Source organism: Bos javanicus, chromosome 23, assembly GCF_032452875.1.
Source record: "Bos javanicus breed banteng chromosome 23, ARS-OSU_banteng_1.0, whole genome shotgun sequence".
In the NCBI taxonomy this organism is placed as follows: Eukaryota; Metazoa; Chordata; class Mammalia; order Artiodactyla; family Bovidae; genus Bos; species Bos javanicus.
Window position 1 is genome coordinate 50,836,032 of NC_083890.1, and position 11,481 is coordinate 50,847,512.

General features: G+C 53.9%; 1 long non-coding RNA gene across 1 annotated transcript; it reads left to right on the forward strand.

The window, feature by feature from the left end:
• Window positions 1-1,028: 1,028 nt before the first annotated feature.
• Window positions 1,029-11,163, forward strand: LOC133236779 (uncharacterized). The gene is made up of 3 exons (XR_009733036.1): window positions 1,029-4,648; window positions 5,129-7,112; window positions 8,733-11,163. It is a non-coding gene; the product is annotated as an uncharacterized LOC133236779 (long non-coding RNA).
• The last annotated feature ends 318 nt before the right edge of the window (window positions 11,164-11,481 follow it).

An 11,481-nucleotide genomic window follows, 5' to 3' on the forward strand; every position in this document is an offset into this window, starting at 1 on the left:
TCGAGCCCAACTCTTGGCGCCCCCATGGACTACAGCCTACCAGGCTCCTCTGTCCATGGGATTTTCTAGGCAAGAGTACTGGAGTGGGATGCCATTGCCTTCTCCACCCCAGGCAGGGACCAGCCAATAATTAACAACGGGGGCAGGTGCCCAGCCACTTGGGGGAGACCCTCACAAGGATCCCATGAGTTGGCTGTTATGACTCGAGTTTTCAAACAAGGAAATGAACAAGGAGGGACAAGGGACCCCAAAGACCCTTGGTCACTGCGGGCAGGGCTGGGCCTCTACCTACACAATGGGGCCTCTTCCCCCATCACCAGGGAGGGGGTGCTAATGCCAGCCAGGGAGCGGGAATGCGGGGAGTGCACAGGCTGGGGCAGGGAGCCTGTTCAACACTGCATCCCTGTCGGCTTCCACGGCTGGACACCTGCCACGGCCCTGAAGGTGGGCAAGGACTTGGCCCGGGTCACCAAAGCCAGGGGGACTTCTATTCTTCTCTCATCCCAGACCTCAGAATTTCCCACCATCCCAGTTTTTAACCTTTCAGTTAGGTTGCTCTCAATGGGATTGTTTTGTGACTCAGCACTTTTCAGATGGGCAAACTCACACCCACTTCACGGATGGGGTGGACCCCTTGGGGTGGGGACATGTGGCCGTCGTGGGTGTGTCGCTGTTGAGAGGGGCCCCCTGAAGGCGCTGGGGAGCCCGTGGGGTGGCTGACACGAGGAGATGCGGGAGGAAGTGGAGACACAGCTGCCGGTGGAGGCTGGAGGAGACGAAGCCCGGCCGGCTCCGGGCGCGGCCCCCCAGGCTTCGTGAGAATCCCGGCAGCCCTCGGAGCCGAGGACCCCCCAGGAGCGGACAAGGAGGACGAAGAACAAAAGCTGCTTCTCCCGCACACTGTGCGGCTCCCGGGGAAGGGTCACGTGACGCAGAGCGGCGCTCAGTCTGCAAGGCCCGGCGGGGGAGGGGGCGGGGACGGGAGGGGAGGGGAGGGGGAGGGGAGGGGGAGGGGGAGGGGAGGGGAGGGGAGGGGAGGGGAGGGGGAGGGGAGGCGGCCGGAGGCTCAGAGCCCTGGGGGTCTGCAACAACGTCACAGCCCCTTCCCTGGCTCGGCCCCCGAGCCCCTCCCAGAGCGTAGACCTGCTGTGCCCAGACCGTGGCTGCTGGCCGTGTCCCTTCCTGGTGTTTTCTTGCCGGTCCTGAAGACGAGTCCAGCGGCCCAAGAACGAAAGACCGGCCCATGAAAGCAGCTGTTATTTCAAGGAGAGCGGGGAGCAAGCCAAGGGAAAAATGAAAAGATCCAGCGACAAAACGCCCTTTCATGGGCTCACTCGGCAAACATTTACTGAGGCCATCTGTGCTCCAGGCCCGCCCCGAGTGCTGGGGGCACAAAGATGCCCTTGAGCGCGCGCCCCGCCCGCGGCTGCCCAGCCCGGCGCGCGGGGAGGGCCGCACCCCTCCACACCCGAGGCTCAGCTTCCGGAGCGCGGCCGGATGAATGGACCTGCTCAGGGTGCGGGGCGCAGGTGCATCGGTGCTGGTGCTGCCGGATACCCGGTTACTCGCCGGGGCGGGAGATGGAGACCACCGTGGGGCCCAGGAAGGCGTGCAGTGCCCACCAGGAGAGTTGTGAAGCCGTCCCCTCTGATCTGAGCACTTTCTGAATCGATCCTTGAATAGCCTAAGAGTCTATGTGTCTATACAGGTATTTATAGACTCAGAGAGCAGGAGGCCTTCCACGGCACCTTTTCCACTGCCTCTGCACAGAACCAGATCTAAACAGAACCGGCCCCTTCCCTATTTGCCCCAAACTTTATCACATCTCCACCAAAAAGGTCTTTATCCCAGTCCATAAAATGCAATAATTAAGTCCATTGATCCTAATGATGGTTCCTGGTTTATATGGAAGGTGAGTTCGCAGTTTTTCACTTAACCATGCATATGTTTATCCTACAAATTATTGAGTGACGACTGTGTGCCAGGCACCAGGGGAACAAAAGAAAATGAAAACAAAGCTCTTTTTAACGAAAAGAATGGAAAAGCAAATAACTACAGTGCAGCACAGTGAGGGCTGGGCTAGAAGTAAAGTGGGTTGGGTGGGTGCGTCGCGCGCAGATGGAGCCCTCAGGAGGAGTTCCTGGAAGACGCAGCGCCGTGCAGGAGGATGAGAGGAGTCAGATGGACCGTGGGAGGCCTGGGCACGGGTGGGGGAACGTGCGGGGTGATGAGCAGTTGGGGTCCGCCTGGAGAACACACCTGGGGACACAGGGCAGAGAAGGTTCAGAGGCTGGTACACAGACGGGGAGAGAGATGAGCTGAGAAGGCACTGACGCAGACGGAAGGGGAGGACTCAGTCCGCAGGATTCTCCCGGCCAACCTGGCTCCATAATAAACCCTCATCTGAATGTCTAGGACCCTGCTCAGCGTGGGGACTCTGCCTTAAAAATGGAGGAAGTTCTGCCACAGGCTGCAACATGAGGAACCCGAGGACACTGTGCTCAGTGGGATAAGCCAGGCACGGGGGACAGGAACCGGGAGTTAGTGTCTAATGGGGCAGAGTTTCAGATTTGCAAGATGAGGAGTCCTATGGATGGATGGTGTGATGGCTACAAAACAGTGTGAATGGACGTGATACCACAGGCCTTATACTTCAGAATGGGTAAAAGGGAAACTGTATGTGTTTTACCATAATTTTTTCCTTTTTTTTTTTTTAGAAAAAGAAAGGTGGCCTTAGCTTGGGAAGTCAACTACATTCATATGATGTATTTAACCAGACCCCTAAGAAGGCTTCCCTGGTAGCTCAGACAGTAAAGAGTCTGCCTGCAATGCGGGAGACCAGAGTTTGATCCCTGGGTCGGGAAGATCCCCTGGAGAAGGAAACGGCAACCCACTCCAGTATTCTTGCCTGGAAGACCACATGGATGGAGGATCCTGGCGGGCAGCACCCCATGGGGTCGCAAAGAGTCAGACATGGGTCAGCAACCAACACACACACACGTCACCCTAAGAAGCCTCCACGCGCTCTGCTGTGCAAACTGTGCCAGGCCCTCAAGACAGTCTGGGCCCTGGGACCAGCCGCAGCAGTGCTTGTATCTGGACAGACGTCTCCTCGAGCAACAAAATACAAAAATACAAAGATACTGAAGGGCCGGGACTAAAAATAGCTGCAGGTACGCGCCCAGCGGAGAAGATTATGAACAGCAAGATACAAAAAGGGCACTTCCGAGGCGCCGGAGCAAAGGCGGGTCCTGTGCATGGTCTCTGCGCACAGCGCCCCGGGGGTGGGGGGGCAGACCACCTAAGCACCCTCCAGTCTGCCCCCACGCTCACCCCATTTAAGGGGCCGGCCCACCCTCCTCAGGGAACACCCAGGGCACCTGCTGCTGGTCTTGGCTCCCTTGCGCTGCCGAGCCCCCAGTGGAGATATGCCTGGATTTCTGTCTGGCCTCCTATCAACTTCTAGAACAAGAGTCCAAGGACCCGGGCGGGAACACTCTCCAAGAACCCAGAACAAACCCTGAATTGTTTGTTACTGATCTTTCAAAGGTCCTGGTTCACAGTTCTCCTGTAAACTTCCAGGTCAACTTCATTTCCAAGGGCCCCTCTGGGTCAGTCGCCCCTTTCTGGACACTCTTCTCTAGAAGCTGTGGCTAAAAGCCCGCCATGGCTTCCAGGCCTGGAAGAAGCATTGTGCAGCCCCTGCCAGTCACTCGCCCAGCCAGGCTCCGCAGCAGGCCCACGGGGGAGGCGGCAGGACCTCCGCCCGGCTGCAGAGGCTGAAGCTCAGTGGTGAGCTCCTTGCCCACAGGCCCTGGGCGCTGTGCTGAGGTGAGGAGCCAGCATTCCAGGCAAGCAGTCAGTGCATTGCCCACTTGGACCTCCTCGCTCCTTGCACTTTGCTTCCAGTTACAGCACAGAAGTGCAGACTCCGGGGCCCAGCTCTGCCACTTGGGTTTTTCCCACCCACTTGGCACCAGACCCTGAACCCTGGTGTGCTCTCAGCTAGCAGTGTGGATGCTGGTTGCCCGCCGGGGTGCCCACTGGGGTGCCCGCTGCAGGCGGGGAGCCGCTGGCACGTCCTCGTGTCCTCTCAGCCGCAACCCAGGGAGGCGTCCTTGCGCTTCCGTTTCTCCATTTAGGTCGCGGTTTGAGTTCAGACGGGGTGTTCTTCGCTCTCTGCTCGCCCACTTGGTCTGGGTGACCTGGGCTCCTCTTGCAAGTGTCTTTAAGGCCTCGCTCTGGGTTCAGAGGACGTCCCCACCGGTCTGTGTTCCTGACTCATCAGCTTGCACATCTCGTCTCCTGTACCCCAGCCCTTCCCTGCCACAGGGCCCGGTTTCCAGTCCAACCACAGCAGTGAGAGCACTGCAACCCCAGCCTGGGGTTCGTTGGGGCGGCGGGGAGTGCTCCAGAGCCGCCCAGATGCTACTGGGCCCACAGGGTGGACCTGAGGCTTCGGGACCAGCGCCCGGCGGGCCTCCGCCCTCCTGCACAGACGCACCAGGAAAACCACAGCACCTTCAGCTCCTCCTCTTTCATCTCGAATTTTCATGGCCGGATGGGGCTCGGGGCAGAGAGAACAGGGCTCACCTCCCGGCCTCACGGGGTACCGTGGGTTCTGGAAACGCGCATCGCTGCTAAAGAGGTACGGAGACCGCGGTCAGCCGGCGCAGTTCGGTCACTGTCTTCTCGCGGCTAAAATGAAATCCTCCAGGTCGCACAGGCCCAACTACCCTCCCTCAGCACCCCAGTACCCCAGCACCCCGCCCCACGGCCCCTCTGCACACGCTTTCCAAACAGGCCTCTCCCTAGACCCTCGCATCACCGCGTGGGCTCCTGGAGGCGCCCACCTCGTGGACACTGAGCCCAGGGCCACGTGACGCCCCTCCCAGGTGGGCGCATGGGGGCTCAGAGAGAGTTCAGTCTGGGTGGCTGGTCTGGAGCAAAGAGGACCTCACAGAGACCGCAGAAAATAGGCTCACCTCTCTCTGCCTTTGGCCGGGGGGCGGGGAGGGGGTCACCTCTGTGATGATCCTGTAATTACTAAAGACACCAGTATTTAAGTGAGGGTTTGCTTTTTTTTTTAAGTGAAATCCCAGAATCAATCACTTGTCTCCCACACCAGGTACTCTGCAAACATTCAGAGAGAGTGAGAGGAAGAGACGGAGGGAGGGAAGTGATGGGAGGGTGGGTTCGCCATGACCGAGAGCACCTCCGTGACTCACCTTGACGGCACCTCGTCCGCAAGCCGCCCAGACTCACCGTCACCCCGGCCTCTGCAGCCCTTAATTACTTGTCTGACCACACGCTCGATTTAGCAGAGAACAGAAAGGTTTGGGGAAGCGTAAGAACGGGCTAAACAAAAGCAATGAGGGGAAGGAGATGAGGACAAAAAAAACATCAAAGACCCTAGGAACGGGGCTTCACTAACCTGAGCGCCTGGGCTGCCGCTCAGCTCCAGGAGGGCGGGGGTCCCGCCCGGTCGTTTGCTTGTCTTTCTGGGCCTAGAACAGCGCCCGACACAGCAGACGTTTGCTGGGTGAACTCGGTGGGCTCTCACACCACCCTGAAGGATGATGCGAGCTGTGCTGGCTGGAAGATCACACTTCCAAGGGCCCCGAGGAGGCCCCTGCGGGGCCCACCTGCTGTCCTGGGGAGGGCCTGGGGCCCGGGGAAAGGCCAGCACCAGGGAAGCTTTGGGAAGCGAGCTCTGTTTCCTCACCCTCGCCCTCCGCTGTGACAGGACCCCCTCTCTCTGGGTCCTTCTGATCATGAGGACAGCGGGCCTGCCCCGCTCGGGCACACGCCCGATTTCCCTCAGTGTCCAGGATGAAGACAGGGACGAGGACAAAAGGTCAGGCCCTGCGGCCGTTCTGCACCATCTGATTCCTGACCAAGGGAATCACTGCCATGCAGAGGCAGGTGGTGGACACCGCCTCGCTGCACTTCAGATTCGTTGTTCAGTCGCTCAGTCATGTCCGACCCTTTGCAACCCCACGGACTGTAGCCCACCAGGCTCCTCTGTCCATGGGATTCTCCAGGCAAGGATACTGGAGTGGCTTGCCATGCCGTCCTCCAGGGGATCTTGCTGACCCAGGGATCGAACTCGAGTCTCCCGTGGCTCCTGCTTGGCAGGCAAATTCTTTACCACTGAGCCATCAGGGAAGTCCTGCACTTCAAATTACAGCGAGGTTTTTTCCTTTTCCATCTTAAAGTACCTTGACAACTTTTTTAAACTTTACAAATATTTTTTAAGGGTAGGTCATTTTCATCATATTTTCATTAATGTTTAAAATAATTTACTCAGATTACAGTAACAAAATAAAGCAGGTAGTGCTGTGGGCAGCTGCATCTATAGGGTCTCCTCTGTCTGGGGCTCAGCCTAGGTAAACAAGAGTCAGTACAAGAGAACAAGAAGTGGAGTCCAACCAATGGCCCGTTCACTGTCAGGAGCTGGGTCAGGGAGAGGCCTGAGAGCCGTCCCGGGGGTCGCCAAGGCTCAGCTCTGGAGCCTGAAGACCTTCCCGAATCTTGCAAAAGGTGGCGGCAAACAGTCCCCCGCTCCGGGGTCGGAGGACAGCAGGGAGGTCACTGAGGTCAGAGCAGAGTGCAGAGGGCCTAGGAGTCTGGAGAGGGGCTCTCTGCAGGGCATCCCACCACGTGTGAGCATGCTAGGAAGAGGCAGTGTCCCCCAGGCCTGGAGGGGAGCCCAGCGGGAGCGAGGGGTGGGAGAGAGTGAAGAGGCCCAGAGCCCACCCTCTGCGAGGTAGTGTCGAAGCAGGCCCTGTGGGCACCCTCGGTCATCCTCCCTAAAGACCGAGTTCTCAGACCAGCATCACCCGGGACGTTCGTCATTGCCGGAAGGATGAGGTCTCTGTATTTACTCATGACAGCTCCTGGAGCCTGCGGCCTAGGCAGATTTCTTCCCAGAAACCTCATTTATCCCCCTGGCCTGTCCACAGATCACTGGAGCCTATCTCTTCCCTAAAGAAGAGAAACCCAGAGCCATGGGTACTGCGTCCTGTGGTGTGAGCAGAGCAGCATGGAGAAGCCGCGGGTTTGGCTGCTTGGTTTCTGTCCCAGCCTGGCATATGTCACCCTCCTCCCCGGTGAGCACAGCGGGCCAGCTGTCACGCGCCCCCAGGGGACAGCCTGGGGTTTTGTGAGCCGTCTCTGCTGCCATCCTGCACTCAGGGTATCTTCCTTCTTCTGCCCCCGAGCTTTCACTTCCTCTGCAGCTGGAGGCTTCTGGGTTTCTTTTCCTATTTATGCGCATTGTGGATCAGCTGCTTTTCCAGAACCCTGTATCTCAAGAGAGGGGTCATCACAGGTCTCGCTTTGTGCTGCAAGCCCAGCAGAAATTTTAGGGTAAATGTCATGCCCAACTGACCTCTCTGCCCTCAGCTTACGTTGGAAACAAAGGATTTAGCAGCCGTGTGTCTGTGAACCCTGCATCTTCCTCCGCTTTCTTTAAAATACTGTTGCTGCAGGGCCTGGCCTCCGCGCCACCTGCAAATGCAGTGATTCAAAACTTCGATTTCCTTCTGTCTGTGAGCAAGGCACCTCAAACATCTTTCTAAGGGTTTCTGCATAGTTTTGTTAGTTCACGGAGCTCAGAGTGTTCCTAATTCCTCCATCACTCCTCCACGATCCTCTTAAATCTGGTCGTCTTCCTCATAAGCCTGATGGAGTTTAGACCTCATCTTTTGTTTACTAATTTAGTTTTATTACAGCTTTTTAAAATTTTTCTTTCTGCCTCTGTGGGTTTTTACAGAATTCCTTATAAAACACGTGATATTTCCATAGAGTTTTGGCTTCCCGGAAGCTTGTCCTGTTTCTTTCCATGGCATTTATCCTTCGTCATCAAAGAAAGAAGCGGATTTTCTACTGCAGTCTGGTTCCTCTCTTCAAGCCCCCGACAGTGTGTCTTGAAGCCCCCTCACCTCCTCAGGCACACTCTTACTTTGCATCCTGACTTCTAACATTGCCTTTGTTGCTTTGACTTCTGCCTGAAATCTTACGGTTTGTTGAGAATTTTATATTTTCACGGGACATTTTTAAACGTCTGTGCATCTGTTGTTCCATCATTTGAAATCTTCTACTCTTTGTAGCAGAGAAGCTTCCAGAATAAACTGGCAAACAACCAATTCCCTGTAAGGAGGTAATAATTCCAATTTCAGGGAACTTGATGACGATCTGGCAGCCTCAGGTCCTTGGCCAGCGTCTTAGAAAAGCATTTCCAGCATCCTTCACGAAGGACCAGCTGAAGGACTCTGTGTCTGTCTCTGGGCTGTGTTCAGAGGGACCCTTATCTTTAGGTCACGTGCTGTCAAACAGCCAACCTTTCCAAGATCTAGCTGTACATTCTCTGAGATGCTTTTTCTTTTTTTCTTTCCAAAATGACTCGCAGAAGCTACATTTCCTCAGTTCTTTTATAATACCTATTACCTTTAAAATTAAAAGCAAATGTAACTGGGCATGCAAATATTAAGGCATATTTTCCTCAAAAATTTTATAGGAATTGTTCTATCATGTTCTAGCATTGACTGTTGCTTATAAACGTCTGGATAACTGATTTTTTCCACCTTTATAAATGACCTCGTCTCTTTCTGTTTCTGACCTGCTTCTTCTGCGTGTGTTGGAAATAGCTCGGTTCTCTGGTTGCTGTATATTTGAGATATTTTATTTACTAGAGGAATATTTATTGTTTGCCTGCACTTAATTTCCAGCAATGTGGGAGATATAAAGGCTAATAAGACATGGTTCCTGCCATCAAGGGGTCAAAAACCAGCAGGAAACAGAGGCCTCAATGGAATGAACCCCATCCTCACGCAGAAATCTAGTCTGGAGGTGGGGCCGGCAAAGCAGCCATTGCAGTGTGGGAAGAAACTGTGAGAATTCCTATTTATACTTATTTCCTATAGCTCCTCCATCCATGGGATTCTCCAGACAAGAATCCTCGAGTGGGTTACCATGCCCTTCCCCGGGATCGAACCTGCATCTCCTGTGGCTCCTGCATTGCAGGTGGATTCTTTACCACTGGGCCACAGGGGAAGCCCTACCATAAAAATTAAGAAATTAATATAATAGTTGATGTTTTAAACAGTTAATATTCCCAGTGATGCTGGGACCTCACAGGATGCTGTGCGTTGTGGCCACCTGTTGTGAATCATTCCCTGGAGAGGAGGAAGGGTTGGTGGGTTGGCCACCACGTTACCTAGATTTTGCTCCACTGATCCTCACAGCTGGGCTTAAAACACTACAGAAAAGAAACTGCAAAGTGAAGATATTAGCGATGCAAACACATGAAAAATAAGGAGATGGCAGAGCTTAGACTCTACTCCTTCCATAAGCTCTTCAGATCAGATCAGATCAGTCGCTCAGTCATGTCCGATTCTTTGCGACCCCATGAATCGCAGCACGCCAGGCCTCCCTGTCCATCACCAACTCCCGGAGTTCACTCAGACTCACGTCCATCGAGTCAGTGATGCCATCCAGCCATCTCATCCTCTGTCGTCCCCTTCTCCTCTTGCCCCCAATCCCTCCCAGCATCAGAGTCTTTGCCAATGAGTCAACTCTTCACATGAGGTGGCCAAAGTACTGGAGTTTCAGCTTTAGCATCATTCCTTCCAAAGAAATCCCAGGGCTGATCTCCTTCAGAATGGACTGGTTGGATCTCCTTGCAGTCCAAGGGACTCTCAAGAGTCTTCTCCAACACCACAGTTCAAAAGCATCAATTCTTCGGTGCTCAACCTTCTTCACAGTCCAACTCTCACATCCATACATGACCACAGGAGAAACCATAGCCTTGACTAGACGAACCTTTGTTGGCAAAGTAATGTCTCTGCTTTTGAACATGCTATCTAGGTTGGTCATAACTTTCCTTCCAAGGAGTAAGTGTCTTTTAATTTCATGGCTGCAGTCACCATCTGCAGTGATTTTGGAGCCCAGAAAAATAAAGTCTGACACTGTTTCCCCATCTATTTCCCATGAAGTGGTGGGACCGGGCTCTTAGTCAAGCCCATTGACAGGTAAGAAAACCATGAGTAGCCCAAGTCTGATGTTGGCCAAAATAAAATTAGAAGTTAGACAATAGTGTATTTGAAATGTTGACTACCTTCTGATGTCACTCAGGATAATATGGTACCTCGAGATACTGGCTTGTAAAAATAAATGTATACAATTTATGGATAAATACCTTGGGCATAAATAAATAATAAATATGTTGGGGTTGTGGGGCTTCCCAGATGGTGCTAGCGGTAAAGAATCTGCCTGCCAACGCAGGAGACATAAAAGGGTCAGGAAGATTTCCTAGAGAAGGGAATGGCTACCCACTTCAGTATTCTTGCCTGGGAAATCCCAACAGACAGAGGAGCCTGATGGGCTACAGTCCATAGCATCACAAAGAGTCGGACACGACTGAAACGACTGAGTACATGCTGGGCGTGTATCCTCAACTCTTTTTTAATGGGTAGAGGTGTACGATGAACGAGCGGGATGATCACTGCTTTTAGGTAATAAATGTGAGCCCGACGCTAACCAGAGAAGAAGCCTCTGGGAGCAGAGCCTCACCAACTCATTGTTCCAGGTGACCTGCTGGGGTCGGGGTGGGGAGGGTCGCAGGCAGTTGTATTGCGGCAGGAAGAACCATGGAAATGTCACCAGTAAAGAAGAGGAGAGGCTTCTCCAGTCAACGGAGCAGACGGACACTCAGAGACTGGAGAACACATCCTGAAAAGGAGCTGGGTGGGCAGGTTCAAGTCTCCTGGGACGCACTGTGGCGGCAGAAGGGGGCAGGTAACACTGGGAAGGTAGACCTCCCGGGTTGGAGTGGCCTCAGTGCTGTGTTAAGAATTTGGACCAGAGACTGAACCACAGGGCATCGGTGGAGACGTAAGAACAAGGAGAGCCATCAGCCAATCAGTGCTGAGATGCCTCTGACCTTTGGTGCAGAGTATGGCGCAATAGACGATGAAATTGACATTCGTATTTAAAATATCTGTCTACTCTCTCTGTGCCTGTCACCTATCCATCCATCTATCCACCACTGAGAAACTTGGGGCACCATATTAGCATCAAGACAAAAAAATGCCTCTACATATTTCACAGAGAGTAATAAACTATTTTTAATTGTGGTAAAATGCACACAAGCATGACATCTGCGCTCTCGATCGTTTTTACAATCGCATCTCGTTGGCATTAAGACATTCACACTGTGGTACAGCCGCCGCCGCAGGCCTCTCCGGGCCTCTTTTCATCTTGCAAAACTGAAAGTCTGTCCTCAATAAATACTCGCTCCCCATCCCCTCCCCTAGGCCCTGGGCAGCCCCCTCACCCTCTCTGCCTCAGCAAACTTGACTACTCTCGGTGCCTTGTATATGTTAGATCATACAATTTTTGTCTTCTCACCACGGGCTTATTTCACCAAGCACAGTATCCTCAAGGTTCGTCCGCGTTCCAGCTGGTGTCAAAACATCC